At 41.1% G+C, this 27800-nt stretch overlaps 1 protein-coding gene across 2 annotated transcripts in view; it reads right to left on the bottom strand.

The window, feature by feature from the left end:
* Positions 1-3710, bottom strand: part of dchs1b (dachsous cadherin-related 1b) — a 101346-nt gene extending 97636 nt beyond the window's left edge. For both annotated transcript variants that reach the window (XM_074671594.1, XM_074671595.1), the window contains exon 1: positions 3577-3710. The gene's annotated coding sequence lies outside the window, so the exon portion shown is untranslated. The remainder of the gene's footprint in view (positions 1-3576) is intronic.
* Between the last annotated feature and the right edge of the window lie 24090 nt (positions 3711-27800).

Raw genomic sequence — 27800 nt, 5'->3', positions numbered from 1 at the left:
TGGAAGCAGGAAGGTGAAATCTGTATTTCCCAAGGGGAAAGGCTGCAGAGTGCTGTCATTAAATACGCTTCAGTCCAAGCTGAAAAATGGATTCAGACTGAGGGTGATTATATGTCTGGGTTTTATTAATTTTGCCAGATGTTTCTGAAACTAAAAATAACCAAGATCTCAAATTTATAAGATCTGAAACTCAATAATGCAAATGCTATCTCCTAAAGTTTCAGAAACATAAATGAGGAATGAAACAAGCATGGGTGGTCACTGATAGAAACTGTGAATCACTATAGGCCAGCAAAAATAAGCTGAAGAAATTACAACTTGATGAACTTATCTTTGTTTATTTTATTTTCTTATTATAAAATTCCACTGCATTGATGTATTTACAGCTCAGAGGTTTGGGGGACAGGTTTTCCTGCTTGTCAGCACACACAGAACTCTGATTTTACAATGGTTAAATTAAATTTCACGATCATAATCTCAGCAAGATGGTAGATTTGGTGATAGTAGCTGCCATAGCAACCAAGGATCCCCTCAGGGCAGAGTTAATGAAATGTGGAGCAATCAGCAAAGGGGATTCCTTATCAATAGGAATCTTATTTTCCGTCTCTACTACTAAAGCTAATAATAACTGCCTGGCCTTCCTGTGGATGGATGATGCAAACAGAAGTGGTTTTCCAGGAAACCGGAGCTACTTCCTCAAGCAATCCTGCAGCTCAACAGTTCTCATGCTGTCTCATAAACTGAAATCAGACCAAATCCCTTCAATATTGAGTCTTGGATGGATGTTACATCTCAGACGGAGGTCTAGAAGATCAATAAAAACACCAACACTAACCCTGGGCATCAGCAGCGGGTGAAAGATGAGAGGGTAAATATTTCCACTGGCTACTTGTGGAGCAAAGGATGAGAAAAACTGTCTCTGTTGTAAGTGATGTTGTCTGTCATCTGCCACCCTTTTTACACAAGTATCTGTTTGGTTTCTATACATGTAGTGCTACTTTGCTCATTTTGGATTCTTAGCATTGAGATTTGGTTTTTGTTAGTGTCATGTGTTTGCGTGACACTGTGTGCATGTGTGCCTGGGTGTATGTGTGTGATAGAGATGACAGAGAAGGGGGAGAGGGAGGCTCTGAGTCACTTTCCGATATTTGTACTCAGATGCTGAACCCAAAACAAAACCCAGGAAAAAACAGTCCTGGGACACAATTAGACAGAGTTCTGTTTGAGCTGCAACATTTGGGTGGGAAGATGCTTTTTGTTTTTCTCCATGTCTTCTTTGGCGGCCCGCCATGATTGGAGGAGATAAAGCTTTCACAGGAAAGCCTTCTCTCTCAGCAGTTTTCACGAAATGTTAAATGTGACGTGTCTCTTTAACAACTCAGACATTTGACTTTGTGAGAAAGTGGTTCAATCCACATAATGAAACTTGACTGAAAAAGACAAATCTGACATCTTATGTGGATTTTGTGGCAGCCACAAAGAAGACAAGAGTGTAAACAGTACAAGAAGGATTTCAGTGTCAATGTGGGTGGCGAATTTGCTATTTAATTACTCTGTATATCTGCAAAGTTTAAAGTAAACTCTCAGGATTGTTTGAGATTTGGAGAAGAATAAAGCCCAAACTTGGACATTCCCTAAAGTAAATTCATCAGAGTAAACAAAGACATATCCCTACAGACTCTGCGTGGTTGTATTATATTTCATTTTGAGAAAAGGCAAAATTGATGAAAGCTTATGAAGATATTTTGTAATAGTTCCCAGCATAGTCTAAAGTAAGATTTCATGGTTTAAGGAGTTGGATAAAATGAAGACAGCATGCTAAGCTGGAGGGAATGTTGCTGCTGACATGCATCTCAAATAATCCAGTTTACAATAAAGCTGATGGGTTTTCAGGTTGTGGTGACTACTCAGCCACACCCCCACAGAATGCAGTAGCAAAGAATTGAATACTACTGTTTAAAATATGTATTTTGAACACAGCCCTGCTGAGAATAAAGTCCCTGAACCAGTCAGAGTCAGTATCTCACTCATCCAATCAAGTTAACCTCATGAAGTGCAAGGTAAACAGCACTGTTTGTTGATGAGCCCCACAGAAAGACTCAGCACTGAGCTGAGGGAATGGTCATGTTTGCCTTGACAAACTGGCTGCAATGGGTGCTCAAATACAGGTAGTCAAGGAAATAAAGTTGATTATCACACGAATTGATGATAAAATAAGGATGGCTAAAAAACCATAGGGAGGTCTTAGGGAAGCTGTAGTCTAAAACTGAAATCAGCAACCCTAAAAACAAAGTGAACTTTGTCCAGGAATCTACTTCGTGACTCCAAGAAGCAAGCCAATAAATAACTAATCCCTTGAGAAATGCCTCTAATGCCACAGCTCTTAAAGGTAGTGTTTTTTTACAACTTCACAGCTGATCTCAGTAATAATAAGTTTTATGTACAAACATAAGCCCTACACGGGTGCAGCAGCACCAACTGATATCCATATGGTTCCTGTTAGAAAACGTTTCGCTGCACGCCTCATCACTCTGCAAGAAAACTCTCAGTGGATGTTTGCGGGGCTGGAACACACAGGACCATGTAAGTGGATAGTGTAATAATGCAAAGATCCGTATCCCTCTGAAGGACACAAAACCAGAAGCTGTGGATGCTTGTGGACACCAGATATAACGGGAATAACTGTTGTGGTTAGGTGCTTAAATATGCCCCTGGGTGCAGCATTTTTAGCTTCAGAACATGTAAACATATGCATGCAGAACTGCCTGCTAAAAATACACCTTGTGTAGAGCGAAATATGTCAGAATCTATTTGCTTGAAAACAGAACTACTTAAATCCTCCTGGAGTTCTTGTTTTCCAAAGATCAACAGATTATACAGAAAACCGCAGTGATGGTGATCCTTTCTGTTCTGTTTTTGTAATCAGACAAAAGAGGAAAAAAAGGAAATCTACTCTTCACCAGGAGAGCAGAAGCTGTTGTAGCTACTGGTCTGCTGCCTTGCTCAAAGGCCTATTACAGTGCAAGAAATTTCCACTGCTAGTCTTTCTTAAACCCCGACAACCAAAGAAATAGTTTAGAGTGTGCTGGCCTGCTTTCTACACTCTATGGTATTCCTTACTAAGTGGTTTAGTCTTCCCTCCAAAATAAAGTGTAGTCCCTGTAAAATGGAAATCCTGGGGAGAAAACCACTGACTTACTGTTATTAAATATTTCCATAAGACATAATAAGCCTCCCTAACCTCCCTTTCATGCCTAGCATACACTCAAATAGAGGCTCCACTCTGCAGAGCCTTGTCAGTCTCGCTGGTTTGGCAATAAATGGTGATCAATAATCAATATGAGGCTCAACCCTGAATCACAATGACTCACTGATCTTGTGATGGCATTGTAGTCCCTCTCATATGGTCGTCCCCCATCCCATAGCTCAAGCAGCTAACAGCTCATGCAAGGTGCAGATGCAGGGTGCACCCATCTTTATGAAGGACCAGAAGCTTTCAACCAGGAAAGGCTGAATTCTTCACGATCTTGCTTTAATGATCAGATGCATCAGAGAAATAAAAAAGCTGTCACTTACATTCATGTGACCCACTCTGCAGCTCTGGATGTGCGCTCTTGGATCTCCCCCTCCAACACTGATTAGTATGCAAACGGGTTTCCAATTCTCCCCCTCAACGTCAGACAATCCACCGGGACAAAAATCTTGAATGGAGCCTTGCTGGCCAGCTGGAGTGGGGCTTTTTTGTTTTCTTTTCACATAATATCCACTTCAATGACAGTTGAGCCAATTCCGCCAATATTGGAATCCGGTACTCCTCCAGTGAAGGGTCCTTTTTCGGCGTCTCCGTCCCCGTGTCAGGTGAGCGCGTCTGAATCAGCTGGAAGGTTCTCCGGTTTCTTTGCTGTCTGAAAAAAAGGATCTGTACCCCTGCAGTGCTCTGCTCCCTCTCTTACTGGTCTTCTCTCCTCCTTTTCTCCCTCTCAGCATCCAGTCACTCAGATACGCCGCGTGTGTGTGTTTGTGTGTGTGTCTGTGTGCTGATACAGAGCCGCTTCAGGGGTCTACGCACCTCCACGACTGAAAGCCGACTGCTCCGCCACAAGGCCCAGCCCCCTCCACACTCCTCCTCCTTCTCCCCTCACCGACTTGGTTGCTAATTTATTCGGGTACCTAACACAAAAGGGGGACAGAGGCAAGGCAGGCTGTGGAGTACAGTGAGAAGAGAGGAGGCTGGAGAGAAGACTTTGGTGCCCCCCAGCTCCCTTCAGTGGAAGTTTTCTTTGAGACAAAGGAGCACAGCATGCACCATCAAAGGAGGAGTTCAGACTCAGCATGCCACATTAATATGCATGCAAATTATTCATCAATCTTTTTAGGATTTCATATTGTCTTTTCAGTCCATACTTTTTAAAAGCTAATTTTATCTCACCAATTGAAATCAACCCTTTATACAAAACTGTGATTTCAATTCAAAATCAAATGCTCATTTTTTTTTAAATGTACTCTGATATAACTGAATAAAGACACACTCAAGAAATTCAATTCTTAAAGTTGGGTTCATGGTATTTTAAATTAAATGGTTTAAAGTGTGTGAATATTTAGCATTTAGATGGCACAGTGCAAGAATGAGCAGCACAGCAAGTTAGGGTGAGGTCCACACACACACACACACATGTATACACACACACACGCGCACACACACACACACACACACACACACACACACACACACACACACACACACACACACACACACACACACACACACACACGAGCTCCAGACTGCAGGCATCAGCAAGCTAGGAGTCATTCATCACCCCAGGTTCTAGGTCAGGCCTCCACCTGCATCACTGAAGGAGGCGGGAAAGATGGTGTAAAGGAAGCCAATAGGTGCAGGCTTTGGAAAAGGACAAATTGACCTATCTTATCAGACAATGGAAGGCAGCATGCTTAAATATATGAGCGCTTGATGAATACATTCTCCAGTTTAGATCTGTGTTGTCTATTCCTATGATAGACACACTCTCTCAAGTTTCCTTGCACTCCAGTCATCTTTAAACCGACAGCCCTTTCAGTAAGAGGCAGCTGTCTTGAACACCATGTTACAGCGCTGCCATGAGTCCTTTCTTTGTTAGGCTTTCTTTGATTATCAGTACTTTATGGTTACTGAAAATCATGAACTCAAAGTGAGAAAGGCGCTAGAGTCTTTACCTGATGAATCAAAGCATACGCCCCCACAATGGTGTTCAATTCAACCTCCTAGTTGGTCACTGCTTGATTTGTGATAGTAATGGAATACTTCTCTTTTATAATGTGTTAAAAAACCAGCCAGCATCACCCTCGAGAAGTATCTCACCATGTATCTCACCTGGTATCACTCAACCCTTGCCCATCAGGGTTGAGTTTAATCCCAATCTCTTCAAGGCTGCTGCCCAAGAAACTAAGCTTGTTGGAAACTCTGACTCCACTCCACCCAACACCTCCAAACTGAGACACCTGACAAAGAAAATAGTTCAGAAACATGTTAGATATTAGTCAGTTTGTCATGTTAACTGTCCTCCTCAGCACTATTAGATAACAGAAGGATGGGGCATTGGTTTATCTCTCTTTTTAAGGCTATGCAACACAATCTGACGGCTTATTCATGGCCTCTACTACTAAAGTTGTTTACTGGCTCTAGCCTTCATTCCCATAATGGATAAATTCTGTTTTTGCACCCTCATCCTGCTGCAAGGTCACCCCAAATGGATTATTTTATTAGTTTGGAAGCCTTTCAAGGAAAGATCAAGGGTAATCTGATTGTGACTAAAAGTTTGTTTTCCTGGTGAATGTAGCATACTTATTGATTGTTCTATGTTCAAAACTTTTAATGTCACACCTTCCTTGTAAAAGAGATAATGCATCTCATTGGGAAAAGACCTGGTAAAATGATTAAATAGAAAACAAGAGTCAAAATGAGGACTCAACATGACTTGAAATATTCAACAGCCATATAATTGCTTACAATTAAACTGAATGAATAATCAACTTTTTTTGCGACCCAATTCCTATCAGAGCTGAAAACTTGTCTTCGTGGATTCGGCACTGGTCTGTGTGCAACCCTGTCTGTGTATGAGTATACTCGAAGTGGCTTTAGCCAACATCAGTCTTGTTGTGTGAGCCACAGAGTTGCAATTACACAGCTTTAACCAACAGCAGATGGTTGAAGAGCGACACTTTTGGTGGTGCTCCCCCACAGTGGAGGAGACCAAAGTTAGATTTATATCTGGCTGCATACGCTCATCAATGTAAAATCTCCAATCTCTGTATTAAAACACATTTGTGTACATACAGGCTGCTGTCAAAGGATTTATTCTGCTCCTGTGTCAAGGCATGTAGCTAGTTCCTCCCTCTAAACCTCAAGATCTACAGCCTGACCATGTTAACACTGGTCCACATTTCAAATCTTTCACACACCTCTTAGATTTATCATCTGTCAAGTTTAAGATAAGCCATGAATTTATTCCAACACCATGCATGCATAATGTATCTGCTTAAACCAGCAACAACAGAGCTGTAAAATTCAAATGACTCCATCTGGCTCTTAAGCCTCATAATATTCTGCAGTGATTCCAAATACAATCATTACAACAACAACGGAAATATCTATGACTTAACGGTCTGCTAACAAGTAGCAGTGGGGTCATTTTGAAATGCCTGGTTAGGAGCTAATGGAGGGGCCTGTCTGCATTGGCTGTACGATAAGACTTGTTGGCTGAGTGTCTCCCTCTCTCAGCTATACAAACACTGTGTTGACCACAGGATCGTGATGCCTCTGATGTGAATCAAAGCAGCAAATTAGCAAATTTGGCAAGTTTGCATTTGCAGTAGACTGAAGCTAATTTTCAGATTTCATCACTTTGAGAAAAAGATGAAGAATATTTTGACAAAACGAGTTTTCGTCCACCGAGGAAAACCTTCTGGAAAGTCTAAAATATCATAATATCCTCTTTCTGTATGTTCTGGCAGCTCCAGCCCAAAAGAGGCTTAATGTGTCTGTTTCCACCACGTCTTCATTCGACTGTTATCACTTCATCGCTCTGGGTTCAGTACTTTTCCTGACACATTGGTTCATATCTAGAGTGCTGCACAAACATTTACTTTCTTATTTTTGTCCCCGTCTGTCTCCTTTGCCCAAACATACGACTGTGTGTCCACGCAGGTGTCTGCTGCAGCTATCTGATCCACCTTTCCTGTGCGGCAGGATGGGATGAGGTCACGGCTCCTTTCAGTGATTCTGTGCCAAGAGAGGAAAGACTGGTGGCTTAATTCGACCTTCCTTTCCCATGGCTAAAATATCAACGCTTGTCCTTCATAAGAGTCTCATTCAGAAAGAACAGGGCAATGAAGGTTTGTTATTCAAAGTTATTCTCTAAGGGTAAAATTAACAACTTTTTATAGTCACATCAAAATAAAACAATAAATGACTGAAAATAAACTGCTTTGGCATAACTAACAACCTTTGCTTAATTTGCAACCTGATATCGCCACCTCTTTACTATCCAGTGGTTCCTGAGGAGGTTGTGAGTCAGTCCTCTGTTCTGACACCTACCCCCTCACAGTGGTTTCAGATGTTAAAAATTACAACGAAAAGAGTAAATCTTGTTTCTGGAGGCTTGTTTGTTGTGATATAAAGCCATCAGCATCAATTTCAATCTATTTCACAACCAGTTAAAAATTCCTTAAAGGACCTTTAAACTGATATAAAACTCTCATGTGGAAACTCATGTGTCCACTGGTTTAATATTGTACATCAATGAATCAAGTTATTTAAGCCAGTCAAATCTTTATAGCCCAAATTTATTTCAAATGATATCTCAAGACCCTCCTCGTAAAATTCAGCTCCATAATCAGTGTTTTTGCATATATAAACAAAGAAGACAAGCTAAGACTTATTTTTAGCTGATTTTAATCCACCATGACTAGAGCACATGACAGTATGCCACAAAAGAGGAGGAGCCCTGTAAAGATGTATGGAAATCTAATTGCCAAAGGATCAAAAAGACAAAAAAAACTTACTTTAATAATCTTTAAATTAGGAATGTATGACAGAGATTTTTAGAAACACTGCAAAAAAGAGGCAACACAATGAGCTGTAAGCACAGACTTGATATTCACACTGGTTAATGAGCAACAGGTGTGGGAACAAGTTACAGGTGAAACTAATGAGTGTAATCAAAGTGGAGGAAAACACACAGGGGCAGGAAGTACAACAAAACCAAACACACAGAGAGCAGGACTTACAAATTAAAACTGGAAAACAAGCCTGGATTACACGAAGTAATTTTATTTTCAAGCTAATAATAATAATGAGAGTGATATCAATAGTTAAAGCAGCTAGAGAGTACCTGGAGAGTCAGGGAAGGTCCATGGCAACAATCAAGAGGAATTTGAAGTATGTATTTCTTTTATTCCATTGTCACTCTTTCTTGTAAAACTAAGAATTACTATTAAGGCTGTTTGGCTGTTGTGTCCTTTGTACTGCTGTTAATCAATTTTTGGATCAGCTTATTGGAGCGTGTGCACAGCTGTACACAAGGTTTAACCACCTTGAGGGGCAGTGAAGGTCGCCAGTCTTTGGCACTCTTACTCACTCTTTTGGGGTCTTGGGCTGAAAGGTTTGGAAACATTAACACACACCATTGTAGTCATCCGAAATTGATTATCATGTTAAACACCATGTGTACTTAGTGTGAACTATATGCTCACTTTACTGAATTTGCATCAGTGTCACAAATGCTGTTATGTACCTGATTCTCCCTCTGGAAAGTATGAATCTGTGTCTGTAAACAGTTTGAAACAGTCTGCAGCATGTACTTTTTCCTCCAGTCTGATGCTTTAAAATACAGGGTTTAGTTGCATTCGAAAATAATTAATCTCATACTGAGGTAAATGTAGTATCCGCGAGCCTGTTTTTAAAGGATTAACAGACTGTTTGAAAAAAAATTGCAAAAATATAATCAGGGCAGGAAAGCCAGAACATACTGAGCTATAGAGATACTCCAAGTATATACAGTATAATGACGACACCCTTTTTCTTTAGGAATGCTCTAAAATATTTTTAGTGTGCTATTAACTTCATGAAAGTTCAACATCAAGCTTTATATTCACGCTAGAATGAAGCATGTTAAATTTTACAATCCGGGAGAGGACCAAACTGGACTGAAATATTGCTCCCACATCTTCTCTGCGCACTTTTTTACCACTGTTGGGATTTTTTTTCTAAAGTACCCTCCTTTTCACTGGCAACAAGTTGTATTCTTCTTCATCTGTCCCTGCAAGTATTCTTAGGTAGATTATTATAGCTTACTTGTACTACACAGAGGCCAGTGTGCTTAACCACACATGGTCCAAATGACTTTGGCGGGTCTTTCAAAGCTACCACACTGTGCATTTCTGCAGATGTCACAAAAAGGGACCCAGGAGTTAAGTATATAGAAATAAGATATAACCAGTGTAAATGTATGGGAAAATTGTTTTGTTCTGCCAGCAGAAGGAAATAAAAGTCTCTTTTTCCATTCCTCTGGGTGTTGGCAGCAGATTTCCTGTTGGTTATGTGTGGTTTCCTCTGGACTTTTTAAGCCGTTTCACTGATTTTTACACATGCATTGTTTTTGTGTCGTCTGAATGTGCATGTGCAGCTTTAGGACTATTTTAGGAAGAGACTTAGGCTAAGCAGACCAAGCAGGAAATGGGCATTGTTACTGGGAGTTCAAAGTGATAAAACTTCACGGGATGAACTCAAATGAAATGCTTTAAACCCAAACAGAAATTATATCTGAAATAAATGTCTTAAAGTTGTGTAGTCATGACAATACCAAGAGTACCTGCCGTATGCGGTAAAGTAGTTTCCAAAATCCATCATTAAATCCTCATTTCACTCTGTGAGGATTTCTGCTAATTCTGCGCTTCATATTTCAGTCTTATCTTGAATTACGTCGTCTCCATAATGAGCTCAGGGTTGAAAGAGAAGTTAAAACCTGTCTCACTCAGGCTGAACTGTTATAACTTCAGAGGCTGGCCTGCTTCCACTTGGCAGACTTCACCTGAATGAGGTTTCCCAGCAGAAGAGGAACATTTGCAGAGAGCCTTATCTTTTGTTCAAGCATGAAGGTCATAAGTTTGTTTCTTATCGAGCGGGGATCTCGAGGTGAAGAGTAAAATCAGCAGAGAAGCAGCCCAGGTTTGAGGCTGTAATTCTCTTTGCTCTCTTCGTATCTTCACATGCAGGCTGATATCACAGAAGGAGATTAAACAGTTCCTCTGACGAGCTTCCAGGCTTTGTATGAGTCAGGAAATTTACAGGTCGCAATCCATCTGAGGTTTTCCCATTTTGTCGAGGACATCATCACTGTCACCTCTAATATGGATGTACTTCACTAAGTGTAATCCTATCATTTAACCGTCTCCTTGTGGGAGAGTCCACCACCGGATGCAGATGTTAATTCTGTAACAGGGAAAGAAATCTTTTCTTAGAGGCTTCTTCACATATCAACAGCTATCTCTATATTTCATATCCTTCTGTTGTGACACCTCATATAACACTCTTCTTCCCTCCCTTTCCTCTCTTTTCAAAACGTTTCTATTTTCTTTCTATACATTGTTGGACATTACATCAACACTATACCTGCAGACCATAGACTTTCCTTCTCCTCTATAGTTACACTGTCATCCCTTTCCTTACCCAGTGTTTATATTGTTACAGAGCAAATGAAGACAGCAGGCAGATTCTGTTCATTGAAAAAGTCTTAGTTCAAGAAATAAGATGATTTGAGCTGGGGGGCAAAAACTTCTCAGCAGATGGTTGACTGCTTAAACCCTAGACTGACCTCATTGAACCAAACTCTTTTTAAAAGGTGTCTTTTTCTGTAATTGCAAATATTTTGAAGAGGTGAAGCCAACAGGTGCTGACATAGTTTGCACATTTTGATTAAGGAGTTGTGTGCATGTGCATGTGCATGTGCATGTGCATGTGCATGTGCATGTGCATGTGCATGTGCATGTGCGTGTGCGTGTGCATGTGTGTAAGAGAGAGAGAGAGAGATCTGGGGCATGGTGCATCCTCCAGACCAGGTATCATCCTGTGTGCCAGCTGAGATGCCTAATTGGTGCCCAGCTGCTGAGGGACATCAACAGGTCAGAGGCTCAACCACCTGCTGACCCACAGACAAAAGCCAGCCCAGCACCTTCATTTAGAAAACAGCTTTGTTGTTATTAGTTTGCCATGGTGCCTTTCATGTATGTTGCTGCTTCTTTTTCTTGCATTGCAACATTGCCCAGGCGGAAAGTAGTTTCATTAAAGGGGCTTTGGGGGTTTGAAAGTGATCTTGAAAAAGTCTTCCTTCTAGATATATACCTGACGGTAATCCACATTTTTAAATGAGATTATCAGCACCAAATTTGCTGGTTACAGGTTATTTTAAATTGCTAATTCTTATCTTCCAGGTCAGGTCGAGCAGGACCAGATTGATTTACGGCACATCTAGGTCTCAATGACAACACCACACCGGATAACAAAGTTTAGTGAAGAGAAAAGATGAAGCACAGTGATCTGTGTTTTTCTCTGCTGAAAACCTTTTCTGTGACTAATTTTGTAGTGATGGTGGACACAGGAGCCAAACTGTTAGACATGAAAAGGACAGAAGAGCAGAAGAAAGATAAATGAGAGATTCACACAGGGGCTACACTGTTACATCGGAGCATCAGATAATGTTGCTACATATAGCCGGCTACTACAAGTTTGCTTGATGTTACGTTTCAAACTGTAGCGCTACATAACTGTACTGATAAATGCCTTACCTCAGTGCATTGCATCTAGTAAAAAGTTGTCTTGAACAAAGAAAATTTGTTTCAATCTGATCTCCATTTGATTCCAAAACAATCACACACCTAGCTAAAAGTAATTTACAACAGTGTGCTTAAGACTCCGGGCCAGAAGGTGGTAAGGCAGTCCAATTAAAACAGATCCTCCTCATAGCATCTTTAATGTTGTTAACTTATTTTGTTGTGTTTCTGACATAAGGCTCTTGTTAAAATCTAGCTAGTTTTATTTCTGTGGCTTTTTAGGCAGACAGTCTTGGTAAGAATCCTTCTCTTATTTTCATTTGATTTGAGCAGCACTTATTGATTCTTCCAGTTATATTTGCGTCACTTGTGTTATTGTCCCACAATTTAACTTTTTTATGGGATCACTTTTAATTTATCAGCACCATCTGGTTTAATGTTATTTCTCTTCTTGAGAAGAGCCAGCTCATTTCAGTACAGTCTCACTGCAGAACAGATTCTTATGCCGCTTGAAGTGAACACAATTATGAGTAGTTTACAGACACTTGTTGCTGTGTTGAATAAATAATATTCTATTAAACGAAAGAAAAAAAAAGGGAAAGTTAAAATGTTATTCCCACCAGACCCGAACATGTGTGCAGGAATTCAACAATCAGCTATTCAACACTTGGATGCCGCTTTTTCAACCTGCGTCATTACTCTGAGTCAATAGCTAGTAAAAAGCTTCTCCACGCCACATTGTGCTTCTAATACAAGCGTCCAGCAAACAGGAAGTAGCCAAAGCTGAGAACTTCCTGTATGAGCCCATCTACTGGTCAGCTACTGAACTATGGGCACAGGAGGTCCCTGAATGTCCAGAGTGAGTGTGTGTATGGGTGTGTGTTGGTGTGTGTTCGCCATTCAGCATTCCACCTCCTCGGCTTCCTTCCCCGCTTGCCCCTGGCCCACTCAAGCAAAGCATCGTGGGAAAGAGTAGGTCTCACCTCTGCACAGCACGCCCGCTCACTCACCACACACATCAAGCAGCGGAGACGGGGACAGATTTAGAGGGTGTTGCGAGCCAGATGTGTTGCTGCGTGGAGCTGCTGCAAAACTAGGCTGTTAATGTGTCACAATGATCCCACATTTGAAAGAACGACAGGTCCTGAACCTTTTAAACTAATCTGGCCTTTTCTTTGCACGGACTGGGTTGCTACCCCAAAAACAAATCTAACACACACTCCCTTCCTACTTCTTGTGATAAAACCTGCAGCCTTCTGTGACAATAGCCTTTCTTTTGTTTCTGTGTAAACGTGTGTAGTGCGTGTGTGTTATGGGATGTTTGAACCTTGGCCAGGCTTGTTAAGTGTGTGTCAGGGGCTTCAGAGGAAGAGAGGGTCAAGTGCGTCGGGAAAGATAAGTCAGCCCTTGTGTTGTTCCTTCTAGATCAGCTGCTTCCTGTTTATTGTTGCACTGAGGTGTTGCCCTAAGAAAATAACAAGTCTTTGACCTTTGACCCCAGCGGAACAGAAGCACATCCTACGACGGATGTGATATTGTTCGGCGCCTAGTCCCAACTCATCACATGACCCAACTGACCTGCTGTCTATTTACAATCGTACAGTTTGTACGTCATAGAGGGTCACAGTGCAGCATTATCACACTGATGGTTAAACACTGTATTTTCATTCATGCTTCTGTAGCCCAGCTTTGTCTGAGTTCAGCCAGAGAATAAAGGGGCAAGACGTTTTTTTTGCTTTTCCCATCAAGGTTTTTGAACTGCTGAATGCGAGGAATAATCTAAAGTGAGCAGGTGGTTATGCAAGTAAGACTCACATCAGGGTGAGCATGGGTCTATCCTTACCTTTTTAATGCTTAATACCAGTTGCTTAATTTATTATATCCCACTTTACTCAGCTACAAACAGGTGAACATTGACTCCAATTTTTTTGCAGCTTTAAAATCTGTTACCAGTAATCTACTGAAAATCAATTCACGGTCAAGTCCTGGTTAGCCTGCTTTTAGCTACAATTCATATTAACCCCTTAATGCCTGTCCTCGCAACTTTGCGACACACCCTGTCACGTTTTGATGCAGCTGAAATAGAATACAATAGAATAGAATTGAATAGAACTTTATTGTTATTGTAATAAGTAGAAAGAAATTGAAGTCACAGCAGCAATCAAGAAAACAAAAGTAAGAAAGTGTATAGAAAGTGCAAAAAGGTCCATAAGAAAATAGATGACGACAGCTTGTCCATCATTCTCCAGTTCAGCCAGCCTCCACCTCCACAGGGTCCAGGACTGAGCTTCTTCAGTCATGCTCCATCTCTGTCTCCTGGATCCTGTCTGCTCACAGCAGGTGACGCTCTTCCAATGTGGCGTTGGTGTCTGATGTTAGCTCCGTTAGCCATGTCTGTGAATAGCATGATGCTACTCTGCCTTCTGGTATTCCCTCTGTTGCTGGGTTAGCATGGCTAGCTTGTCTATCTTACTGGAGATAGATCTTACGTTCCCAATAACGATGGATGGAAGGACAGGTCCATGTCGACACTTCTTAGCTCACACCTGAGAACCAGCACGTCATTCTCACCTCCTTCTCCTCACCTTGTGGGAAGACATCTGGCCTTACACCAGTTAGCATTGGCATGCTACAGGCTGCTAACAGCTGAGTTTACATGTAAACAATGCAGCCATGGTTACGTGTAGGATCTCCAGACAAACACAGGAGAAAAAGTAGTAAAAATATTGCTGAAGCCACAAAAAGTTTGGTGTCCATGACCAACAAATGAGCCATACAAAGTAACGATCCAGACCAAATACAAAGATTAACAACACAAAAAGAGACAAAAAAAAAATACAAGAAATGGACAAAGAAGAGAGAGCTGCTGCAAAAGGCAGCCATAGCCAACAGGGTGGCGCCTAGCAACACAATCTGACCTTTCTATCTCCCTATTACTTGTTGATTCATATTCTACACATATGAAAGATCGTATCATGTCACAACATATTGGTCAGGGGATGTACTTCTCATGTCTATATATAATATAACTTAGTTATAACTACTTCTTCTTTAAGAAGATTTATGTTGGCTTCAGTTCTCATTCAGCTGTCAGTCTTGTCACAGCTTTCCTGTATACATAAATGAGGAAAATGTTCTGACTCAAAACTTACTGCTTTTATAGCAACCCTGTATTGTTTCAGTCACTTTGTAGTGATCAGCAGCAGAGAGATGCTTACACTAGCTCTGCTACTATGCCTGGATTGCAGGACAGAATTCAACATTACATTAAATACACTCTATGTTGTTGTTTAGCTTAAAAATTGAGGACGCTAATGAAAATATGTTGGCCACAGGGCAAACAGGCAGAAGTGAAATGACCAGATGTATGTTGTGGTCATGGTGCCTTGATTGTGCCTTTGTTGTGGATAATAAATCACTGTTATTTAGGAGTTTTAACCAATCAGAATCAAGTATTCAACTTCTCCGGGTAATTGATGAGAAAGGTGGTTCATCAGTGCTCGTAAACAAAATAGAGAATTTCTTAGTTTTAGACTCAAGTGGTTTTATAGTCATGTTAAAAGAAACTGAAACATATAATGTGACAAGAGTTGAGTTTTCGAGAATAAGTTTGTAATTTGAAGCATTAGTTTGTAATTAACTTTACTTTTAGAGTAGCCAACCACCTGCACTAACACAAGGGATGGAGAGCACCTTTAAAATTTTACTTGGTGTAAAAATAAAAAAAGAGGCCTGAAAAGATTTGGCAAGAAACAGAGTCTATTCCTCTGAAGGAAGTTTAAAGGGCAGCCACATCAGGTTTTTTTTTACCCTGTGTAGCTTTAATTCTTCATCATAGTCCTTGAATGCCACTCGTACTCTAAAAAACCAACAGAATCTAGCTCAAACATACAGAGAACAAAACCATTCATACTGTCAAATATGTTGTTTTTCCACTCTAGTTCAAGGTATAAGCTACTCTAAAACAGAGGGCGTTGATAGATTTTGTTCACAGTTTCATGAAACACTGTGCTTAATACTTTGCCTATCTACTTGGAATCAGTGCAGAAACTCAAGGCCACTCCGAGACTGGAAACTGGTCAAGAAAAACTCAAAAATGGGCTTTCTAACTCGCAGCTGTCTGTGGCTGAGGCCAGGGCAGAAGCTGGAGTAGTTCTCCGCGTTCTTCCTTGAGTCTGATTTATGCTCAGACCTCGTCCTCTCCCACTGTTCTGACTTAGTTTGATTGTTTGTTTTTTGGAAGAGTTTAGGATTTCTCCTCCAATAAATTACTCATCAGAGAAGAACAATAATCAAGATAAGGTGATGCTGGTTTCCAAGCACAGAGCCACACACATACGGACACACACATACACACACACATACATTACAGGTCACATTATGTTTACATTACAGACGGCGGTCTGGGTTTTTAGAGAGGATAAGGGCCAGGCGATGGAAAGGCTCCAACAAAGCTCATATTTGTTCATAAGGATTTTTGAGCAAGTTTGGCAAAGTGACCAAAGTATACAGAGACTTGGAGAAAGATGGAGTGAAGTTAAGTTGAGGCCACTGTTAAAAAAACATAGAGTACAGGGCAGCTCAGGTTCAGTACAGCAGTCATGTGATATGACTGGATGCCTGCTCAAAAGCATATTTGATCTGTAAGAAACGACTCCCTGCTCCCTCAGCTGCAGCAGCCATTAACAAAGCTTGCGTGAGCCGAACACGACAAAATAAAAACCTAAAATTGGCTGCTCCAATGGTCTGAATAAGTAACTGAATGATCTACTTCTGCTTCTGAAACATTCCCAGCACTGCCAAGTATCTCTGGCAGAGACTTCAAGGCGGATCAACCACCAAACAGGGCTCAATTCATCTCAACTCCATCAAATACATCTTTACGGGTGTAGACCTTATCATGTGACCTGAACCATGCTGTCTCCATCAGCGAGGCAAGACCTCCTTCAACTAATCAGTTCCTGAATAGCTGCACAGATAAATGTGTAAACAGACCTGCAGAGTCCGTAGCAAACATGGTAAACAAGGTTAAGTCTAGACTCCACACTTATAAAACCTGGAGACGGACAGGAGCCGCTGATGGTGCGCTGTGTGGGTTTTTCAAATTAAATGCAGGTTAAGAGTTTCTAATGTTATGCTTCTTTCCAAAACTAAAGAAGTCAATTTAAAGGTAAGAGTTCTTGTCACAGTCATTTTTTGTGCTGTCTCAAAACCTGTGTTCTTTATTTATCTGAATAAATTGTGGAATCAGGAGATGGAGCATTGGACACATCACATTCTCATTTTTAATTTGCATCATTCACACAATTAATTCCACAGCCCAATTCACATCATTCGCACCACCTCACAACTCATGTTAACTTACTTTTTACAGTAAATCTACATGTAATTCACTCATTAAAAATGTGTTTAGTGTTAATATAAAAAATGCAAAAAAAAAACTTTTTTTCTTTTGGGGTATTTCAGAGTTCTTCAGTCCCAGGACATGATAATAACTCACAGGGTTGCTGGGCGCCGCCCTGTTGGCCATGGCTGCCTTTTGCAGCAGCTCTCTCTTCTTTGTCTGTTTCTTGTATTTTTTTCGTCTCTTTTTCGTAATCTTTGTATTTGGAGTGGATCATAACTTTGTATGGCTCTTTGTTGGTCATGGACACCAAACTTTTTGTGACTCCACTTTTTACTACTTTTTCTCCTGTGTTTGTCTGGAGATCCTACACGTAACCATGGCTGCATTGTTTACATGTGAACTCAACTGTTTGCACCCTTTAGTATGTCAATGCTAACTGGTGTAAGGCCCGATGTCTTTCCACAAGGTGAGGAGAAGGAGGTTAGGATGATGTGCTGGTTCTCAGGTGTGAGCAAAGAAGTGACGACATGGACCTGTCCTTCCAGCCATCGTTACTGGAAACGTAAGATCTATCTCCAATAAAATGGACAAGCTAGCCATGCTAACCCAGCAACAGAGGGAATACCAGAGGGCAGAGTAGCATCATGCTGTTCACAGACATGGCTAACGGAGCTAACATCAGACACCAACGCCATGTTGGAAGAGCTTCACCTGCTGTGAGCAGACAGGATCCTGGAGACAGAGATGGAGCGTGACTGAAGAAGCTCAGTCCTGGACCCTGTGGAGGTGGAGGCTGGCTGAACTGGAGAATGATGGACAAGCTGTCATCATCCATTTTCTTATGGACCTTTTTGCATTTTCTATACTTTCTTACTTGTTTTTTTTTTTCTTGATTGCTGCTGTGACTTCAATTTTGTTGTACTCATTACAATGACAATAAAGTTCTATTCTATTCTATTCTATTCTATTGTATTCTATTAATGATTCTTTAGCAACCAGGGGTACACACACTAGTGTTTGGGCCTGTGGAAGGTATTCCTGGTTTAATACCCAAGAGACACACAGAGGTACCCACAGGCAGGTTGTGTTAGAAAGCTCTCAGCTCTCATTCATTGGCTCATTGGCAGCTGTAAACACCAATCAATATGTACATCAAGTCCCTCCCTAGTTGACTGTCTGGAAAGGGAAAATGTAAATTCATCAGCATCATGCCAACTGTTGAGTGGACCTTCAGAGTAAATATCTTTTACTGTGGCCATACAGCTGCATACATCATAGCGTAGGAGTCTTACCTGTGATGTCATGACTTTACAGCACCAGGCTCATGTCGTGTTTTGACCAGCAAGGCTTTAACTCTCTCCTCCCCCGGCTGCTCAGCAGTCAGCAAGACCCAAATATTTACTGTGCCTTGTCTGCCATCTAAACACCCCTTACTACACGACATATTTATTCAATTATGCTCCATTTCACCAAGACAAAAAGAGCACTGCAGGTCCAGCCAAAAAAGTCGTGAGCATTTTCCACCAACAACTGTGCAGCCTCCGTGGCTTTGATTCAAAACAGACGCAGAGAAACTTTGGATTCATGTACGACATTTGTTAAATGGTCACTGTAAACCATTTTGACCGGTAAGGAAATCATAAACACTAGTTTTGCACGATTCAGGGTCCAGGTAGGCGGCTTGGAGCCAAACTGCACTGTGAGGTGTTTCTTTGGAAGAAGGACTTTAGTTGTACAAAGAGCCCTGTGTGAACTAACAGTGCTTATCCACCACAAGGGAGGTATTTTCACATTTACAGCCCCATTTCTCTTTTATTAAATGTTTGATTTTTTTTTCACAGTGCATACTTCAACATATTCATGTAAAGACAGGCCCCACAAAGCAATTTACCATAAATATCTGCTGTTGTTCTTTCAAACATACACTGGAGAAAAAACGATCCGTATTGCGGAAATTACATTTTTACAACAGCCATTATTTCTTATAAATAACAGCAATTGAGTGGGATGACTATGAATGTCTAAAGAAGCCAACACTGGCAGCTAATTTTTCATTTCTTCACAGCGTGCCTGCTTCCATATGAGCTTGGAATATAATACGTGCGGTTACATGGTTCGGTGAATGTTGGAAAAACTGCTTTTAAAGATCAGTTTGACGTCTTGGCAGGGAGGCTCTTTGATAGAGTTTGTGTTGTAGGACGTGAAGAGTGGGTTTTAGTTACACCTCTTTGTGTCTCATAACTGTCTGTGTCAATACCAGGGAGCTGTACTGTATAAAAGGTGGAGGGTGCTGCATAACTTCTGAGAGTGAGAGCAGCACTGGAGATGTTAATTTGTCTAGATGGATTCCTCTCAGGCTCTGATAAATTTGCTCCTCCTTCGTCTTTGCTTCTGCGTGCGAGTGATCAACATCTTGTTTATCTGGAGTGCTCTGGAAGAAATTCGCCCACTTCTCCGTCTCTTCCGTGAGACTAAATGAGGCAGTTTTCATTCCCTTGTATAGTTCCCTGTCATGCAGAAATGGAGCTTGTCATGCAGATAGTGAGCTGCCAGTTACCTTGGAGTATGAGGATGACATCATTATGACATCATTTGGACGGCTGTCTTGTTTTCAAAGTCACTCAAAGTCAGACAACTCTGTAAACCTGGGTGTATGAGCGTGCTTACACAGCCCCCAGTGGCCTCAGCTGGCATCCGTCTCCCTTTTTTATATTGTTTGTTCTTGACATCTTTCCCCTCTCTGTTGATCAGCTCCTTATTTTTTTTCCTGTAATTGTAGCTTTTCTTACTGAGTTTGCCTCCAAGGCAAAACTTCAGGCTCTCTTCTGATATATCAATTTGCCTTGCAGTGGCAGTCTGTTTCATGTTGCTGGAGTTTACAGGGGTTCAGGATATTGAGGTTGTGGCCAAGGGGTCTTGCTTGTCTCTGCTCCAGAAAACCAGAGTTCTAGTCCCAATTTTTCCACACATCAGGTTGTCATTACTAATTTTCACTCAGACACACACTGAAAAGAAACACATGAATGCTATTGTGCCCTTGCTATGGAAGCAGTAGGGCTAGCATGGGGACAGAGTGGTCACTGCGTTTCCCATCATCCTCTGCACACTCAGATAGAAAAGCAAGGTGTTGCGTGTTCAGCCACAACCAGAAAATCTGCTACACTGCTTAGGAGACCCACCGGCTGTCCACATCACAGCGACCGCTGAATTCTGAGCTCTGTAATCACTGCACACAGACTATTTTAGTGCAATTTGACTATGGATTAGGCAGCTAATTGCCAGGGATAGTGAATGTTTCCATGGAGAGGGTGGAAGTTGCTCATAAGGAAAAATAAACAGAGTACGATTGAGATTAGACATGACGGTATGAGAACTGCAACAGCTGGAGGAGTTTGTAGCTCTGGTGTTGGAGCACGAGTGTTTAAGGAGGAGAAATGGAGGGTTTTACATGGGGTAGCGCATTAAAAAGCTGAGCAAAGACAATTATGTCATTCTCACACTTAATCATCTCCATTTGTGCACGTCTTAAGTGTCGACTTTTTCCTCATGCACTATTAATCAGCAGGGTGTAATGACAAGCTTTCATAGGCACAAATGTTTATGCTCCGTCAAGCTCACACACATGTGTCGCAGAGCCATAAACTTGTCCCCAAGTTTTCCAAAAATCTGGATTCATTACAGAGCTTGTGGTTAGGACTGTCATGGAAGTCAGCTCAACCCAACACTTAGCTCCTTTAATGACTAAATATATGAAAATGCTGTCAGAAATCTTTTATCGTGCCATTGTGCATTCATTGTAAATGTGGCTTCTATCAACTGGCAGCCTGCTCGGAGATTGACAAAGGGTATGCATGGATATGGATAGCACATGGGCAATCTTTTTGAGAATGAGGAAAATTAAAATACAATTGCACACAAAAAGTAATAAAATAAATTTCAAACCTTCATATGCATTCATTATCATTCCCATACCCTTTTTCAGTTGCTTCACACAATCCATCACACAGTTTTGGTGCAACAAGACTCACATCATCTTCTGCTTCAGTGTTATGAAATTCTGCCACATGATGGATATGTTGTATGGGTTATTTTCCCCTCAACTTTACACAAAGGCCTGTCAAAGCACATTTATAAGAAAAGGGATCCAGAGTGTTGGAGGGATCCAGCATGCAGATGGTATGTAAATCATGTAAATCTGCTCAAAGATAGTGGCGTGAATTATTGAAGTTATATCATCAATGTGCAATGAATTATCTCAGCAGCGACTGGGTTTGTGTTGTAAGAGACAATATTAATCTGTCTTTTGAGTTCATTACTGATCCGTTTCCAGAAAATTACAAGCAACAGAAGAAGAAACTGTCTCTTGTCATTAAATCAAACGCAGAGTTTCTCTTTGGATTCAAAAGTAAGGCTCTTGACACTTGAAAGCACTCTATGCATGATAAGAAATCTCTGTTTTCTGCGACTCCCTGCTCCAACTGATCAGTCGTCAAATTCAATGTGTTCCTGATTTTAACCACATGTTCTCGCCTCAGGTGATTGCTGAGTGTTACCATTAGATTTATCACATTTCCCACCAAGCAGCCCAGCCTCTTTAATCACCTCTGAAGCCAGGCAGCTGCACACCAGCTCACCTGCGCCCCAACTGGTTAATTTCCTGAACATCAGAGAGAGCTGGGGGGCGGGTTTGGACAACAAAGACAGGAAGGAGTTCGGAAACAGAGGGCTTTGATTTGTAATAAGCGTATTGTGTGGATGTAAGCACTATGTCTGTGTGGACAAAATGTGGGCACCATGTGGAGTAGAAGGTGTGAGAGGAAACCTAACAAGCGCTCTCATTTGTTCACCATTACATCCCCAGCTACAGGCACACACATTAACTTCTTTGATGACCTTTCAGGCACCCAGCAGTGTTTCCAGGTGGTCGATTTATGAATGTCGAAAGTAGCACAGCAACACATGAGTTGCTGCAAGACTTATCAATAATTCACTAACAACTGTATCCATGGGTTTGGATAATACCAAACATTTCCCAGAATGCAACACAATCACCATGAAGAGTTACCAGGCGGCCATGTTTTGTTTAACACAGCCTTTGTGATGATTGTGGCCCAATAAATACAGCAGGGGGCTTTGATTTTAACGAGCCTTTGTGGCCTGTGGCTCCTCTTGTTCTTTCTTTCATTTCCTCCATCTGTCACTGGTCTGCACAAAAGATATGTGAGCAATGTTCACAAGCTTTAGCATTAGCATCAGTTATGGTTAAAGCTAAAGGTCTGCAACACTCTGTGTAGCGGTTATAAAAGAAAATATGGAATAGGCTCAAAAAGTGTTGTCGAAAATGTTACAAGAAATAGGGAGGGGATTGACCAAAAATGGATTTTGACTGCTAGCACCAAGAACTGCTTATTGTTTGGTTCAGCTACATGATCTGTCTTGCAGTCTAATTAAAGAAGCCAATTGTGCAAAAGATATCCAGGATCAAAAATGCCCAAAAAGTTCAGTTAAAAGTGTTTTGCCAACGAAGAGGGCACTTTAGCATGTGTTTGGGCTCCAAAGTGGACATTTCAGTGTATTTTGACTGTTGGGCAATGGGGCCAGGTTGGAGTAACTGCCCTCCCAACCCAACCCCAACTACCTTTGTACCGAATTCTAAATAGTTATGTACATTGGGACTCATTTGCACAGATAAGGGCCTGTTTTTCTCCAGAGTTTTCGATGGTCCAGTTTCCACCAAGCCGTCCAGTTTGGATCAGTGCGGTTTGGTACAGATTGGCTTGGTAAAGCTTGGTCCTGTTGACGTTTCCACAGCCAACTGTGCCCCCTCGTGGAAGGCAGCGTGTAAGCTGGATTCCAACAGTTGCATCAATAACATAACAGAGTGACGCCATAGCAGCGTGACACAGTGTACCCCGCTAATGAATCCAACGAGGTAGAAAAACACAACACAGTAAACAAAGAGCAACTTCGTCCTCTTTGTGATTGGCATGTGACCCTATGATACAAAATGCAATCAAGCTTTGTTTCAGAGAAGACTGTGTACCACCAGGAGAAATGCAGCCGCTGTCGCACAGTAAGTGACGAGTCTTTTGACCAGTCAACGGTTTGCAGTGGTGTAGCTCCACCTTCTGAGATTGGATCAGTTCAGTGTGGCACCCATACGAAAGGGTGCCAATAAGTGTGACGGCTCGTCTCGGTTTTTCGGGGGTCTGTCCCGGGATTAGTCAGTGGAAATGTTGAAAAATGCATGCCGTGCTGAGACAAACTGAACTGAACCACTTGGTGGAAACAGGGCTAACGTCCATGGTTTTTGTTTTGATTTTTGTTTGTTTTTTTGTTTGTTTTTTGATTGGCAGAGCAGTTTGTGCAACATTTAATCCTTTGCATGTGCTTTGTAAATTAGACTGTCTTTTGGGCTCATTCAAAGGGGCTACGCTATAGACTCTTCTTGGTGGATGAGGCCCACAGAGTTTGTTTTTCTTTTGCATGGAGGTCTCTGTGCCTGCCTATGTGCCTGCATTCTCCGGGTGCGTGTGAATATTAATACATCAAAGTTTTATTTGGAAACTGCCCCTATATTTTCTGTGTATCTGTTAGTGTTGGAGAGTTTTATATCAAGCTCATAAACCCCATGAGGACAGGGTTATCATGGAAGATTTAGGGCTGCCTCTGTGATATTAAGTCACAGGTGGTTTTCATTTTAGTGACAGTATCATCTTCAAATTGGATTCTTGTCTTCTTTTACTTGGTCCAAGCACTCTAAGCCACCCTGTTTTTCTATGTTATCTTACTCTCATGTCCCAGCGTAACCCTCCGCAAACTCTTTATTTTTCTCTCTTCACTTTTTCACCCAGTGTCCCTGAAGCTGCATGGAAAGAAGACCCTGTATGACAGGCGCTCAAAACCCTTGTCAAATGGGAATAGTTGAGAGCACAGTCAGAAAATTATTCCCATATGTAGAATATTAAGATTTAAAAGTTCTTTTAAGGTCTGTTTTTTGAAAACCTTTGTGGACAGTCCTTCTGGAGACATTTGCAGCCAATCAATCTCCAGAATATGTGTCAGATTTAGCTCTTCTGAAGACTGAAAAAGGGAGAGGGCTGAGTTCTTTCTTTGCAAAGAAAGCACTAGTTTTTACAGTTACAGATGGGAGGATTTCACAAGAACACAAATCTTTGTTTAGCCAGGGTGTTTATCTTTGGGGGAAATCAAAGCTGGAAAGTGTCATCCAGAAGAAATAAAGATGTTCTTTGGGAAGTAAAAGAAAATTGTGATTGTTTTAGGGAGCTAGATTTTAGGACAAAGCCTCAGATCATCTTACCTTTATACCTTTATGCCATATATTTGTAAATAGTACATGAAAATTGAGATAGAGAATAATGATTGCATTGATATCTTTATGGTAACGTTTCTCTTTCTATCATATTTTTGCTTCCTCTCCAGTTGACACACTGAACAGAGACATGTGACAACAAACACACAGTGTTATAGTTCCGCTGCCTGATCCCAAGACTGTAGGCACACATACTCTCAAATCCTCTGGGGCCTCATCCTCAGTTCATGTTCAGTCTACGTGTAGCTTGCATGCTGTTGGGATGTTGTTATGTTTTGGTGCAAATGCTTGAGAATAGATCAAGAAAAGCATTGATCCCATTGTATGCAGTCCACCACGATAACATATTGCGTGTAGAAGTCAGGGTTGCATGTTGACAGGCTTATTCTTTATTTTCTTCTTTCCTCTCCCTCAACTGACTTTATTATTTCCTTATTTTGAACTCGGAGGTCTGGAGAGGCTCATCCTCTGTATTTCAGTTCCCTGTCCAAACACAATCCTAGAGTATAGCAGGCAGGACTGTTTAGATTATCAATGATTCAGATGCATGTCTTCATATACATAATGTAATATGATTTAAAGCATATGTATGAAGGGAGCACAGTTTTCTTTTTGTTTGAGCGGCAGAACTATTAGAGTAAGAAGTGAATCCAGACAGCCATTGAGTTATTTTTCACAACAATGTGAATCTCATTTTTGCACCTGGCAAAAATATGCCACATTACACAGATGGCACTTTTGTAACGCTGGTGGCACTTATTTTCTGTACTTAACCAATAAAGTTAGCATTTTTGTACACAGTACTCTAAGTGGAAAAATGCCCCCGGTGCTCCCAGTACTCTGAATTGGGAAGCCAACAGCGAGAAAAATAACATAGAGGGCTTTTATTCGACATATAAAAGGACAGCTTTTTCTCATGTTTGAGAAGAAAAAAAATCATGACACACAATTTATTCAAGTCAGACATTTGAAAGACTTTTGTGTAAACTGTAAATTTTATCTTCTGCTGTTTCCATCCAACACACGAGGATCAAAGTGGCCTATGTTGTGGCTCCAGCTGTGTTTTTCCTCTTTTTACACCCTCCTTCTCCTCAAAGTGACATCAACAGGACATCCTATACTGCCACACTGCTGACCTCAGTAGACCTCAGACCAGTGTGTGTGTGTGTGTGTGTGTGTGTGTGTGTGTGTGTGTGTGTGTGTGTGTGTGTGTGTGTGTGTGTGTGTGTGTGTGTGTGTGTGTGTGTGTGTGTGTGTGTGTGTGTGACTGCATGCGGTCTGCTCCCCATTAAACTGCATCAAAGAAAGTGTTAGCTTTTTAAAGCACACCGAGGGCAGGTTGTAATTTACTAAATCTGTATTTAGGCTGTATACTTGAGGCCGGTGCAGCACAGAGCAATGTGCTGGTCAAGAGCTTGGCACAGGTTGTTTGTGACTTAAAAAACAGAAGGCAGTAGACCTCATCAAAGTTCAACTATACTGTTATAAAAGTCTCACTGCCTGCTAAACTTACTGGAGTATTTTGAAGGTCACGAAACCTTTCAGGCAAACACATGGATACACAATATGAGCTGGATGAAATTAAGTAAACAAACTGTTACAAAGTAGGTCTTGGTCAAGCTTTGTCTGTGCCTGGGATTAGAATTTGAAAGGGATTTGGCTGAATAATATCAGTGAGTAGCTTTTCAAAATGAGCTTATAGGGCTATTTTGAGGCTAAAGATATTTAATTAGAGGAAAAAAATGTCAAGGTTCTTTGGAAAAAAATCTAGAGAGAAGACCAACACCACTCTCAGTCAGAGCCTGAAAAGTTTGGCCTAGCTTAATTTTGTTTTGTTAGATTGAAAATGAATTGCAAGCTAGCTAGCCTATTTTATCAAGATTTGAGTTAGGCTAACCATCTCCTAGCTAATCTAGCTCATTAGCAAATGAATATTAGCTTAAGTTTTTCAAACTCACACTGAGAAGCAGACGTGCTTTTTTTAGCATCACATTTCTACAGTTCTACTATTTCATTTAGCAATCATAAGCCAACCAAAGCATCAAGAAGTGCTTTGTTTTTCATGTTGAATAATGTAGCCATAACTAACCACAATTAATTACTGCAACAATATAGTTCAAGCTACAACCCCATTCAATAATGAGTGTTAAATATTCACTAAGAGCTGGCTCTCAGACCTTCTGACTCATTCTAGCCCTCAGGACAAACAGGACAAGGGTCAGCCAAGTAAGTGCCTATGTGTGCCTTTAAGCTCACCCTTCTTTTAAACCCTTCATTTAACATTTAAACTACAGTTTAAGATTGGATGTAATAATCAGACCTTGAATTAACTGAAAGACTGCCTTAAATGTTTGGCATTGATTAGCTAAGTTTGTTAAATCTAGCATGAGAGGGTGCATTGAGTTGAAGGAGTTAGCAGAGCAGTGCTGCTGAAGGCAAATTGTCCATAAAGCTTAGAAACGATATCAGAGTCTCTCTGTAGTCTGGCTCAGAAATGAGGAGCAACTTATATTTCATGGCTGTTCCTCTGTCTTCTTAGATGGCCAAGGGATGGCTAAGGGGAAAGCGATAGCCATTGTTTGGCGCAGGGAAAAGAAAAACAAACAACGTAAAAGTGCTTCTCCTTTGCACTGGTTCAACACACCTTTCATTTCCTTGTGCGCAGTTTTGATATGATTAAAAGTCTATGAATCAGAAGGGTTGGAGGAAGTGTCACTTGGAATTTGACAGTGCAGATATGTTAGGTCAGAGGCTGGGCCATCAATTTTTTTGCTGAAAAGTCAAAATGTAACCACACCTCTGTTTCCGGTTTAATGACAGTAATAACAGATATGAGTCAGCCAAGCTGATAATGGGAAAGTCAATAAGGTCAAATGAGGGTTAACCACCCCTCTGCATGATTGCCGTACGTGACAGTAAGCACACTGCAAGCTACACCTCTAAAACTTCATCTGCAAGATGTGCAAGTCTAATGCCAGATCATTTAAGTCTCACAAGTTCACTTTTAAAATGGCAACACATGTATAGTTGAAAACTGACAAAGAGCCAGCTTCTTTCTTTGGAAAATATTTAACTGCCCTTGGAGGAAACACCAAAAGTTTTTCTAACTGCGACATTTGGTCCTGAAAGCTTTGATACAGTGGATTTTTTGGAGTTCTTCTGAAAAAAAAGATGGTAGGTTCATGATTAAGGTCTCAGGGTTTTTACTCTGAGTGGTCATTTCCATTTTATCGGTGAATACAATGGAAGAAAAGGATTAAATTGTCCTTTTTAAAGCATCTGGTTTCACCCCCTGTG

Source organism: Halichoeres trimaculatus, unplaced genomic scaffold (assembly GCF_033239565.1).
Source record: "Halichoeres trimaculatus isolate MK-OKI-2021-1 unplaced genomic scaffold, fHalTri1.1 fHalTri1_scaffold_6, whole genome shotgun sequence".
Lineage (NCBI taxonomy): Eukaryota > Metazoa > Chordata > Actinopteri > Labriformes > Labridae > Halichoeres > Halichoeres trimaculatus.
Note: the sequence above shows the minus strand (reverse complement) of the source record. Positions and strands in the feature narration are given on the sequence as shown.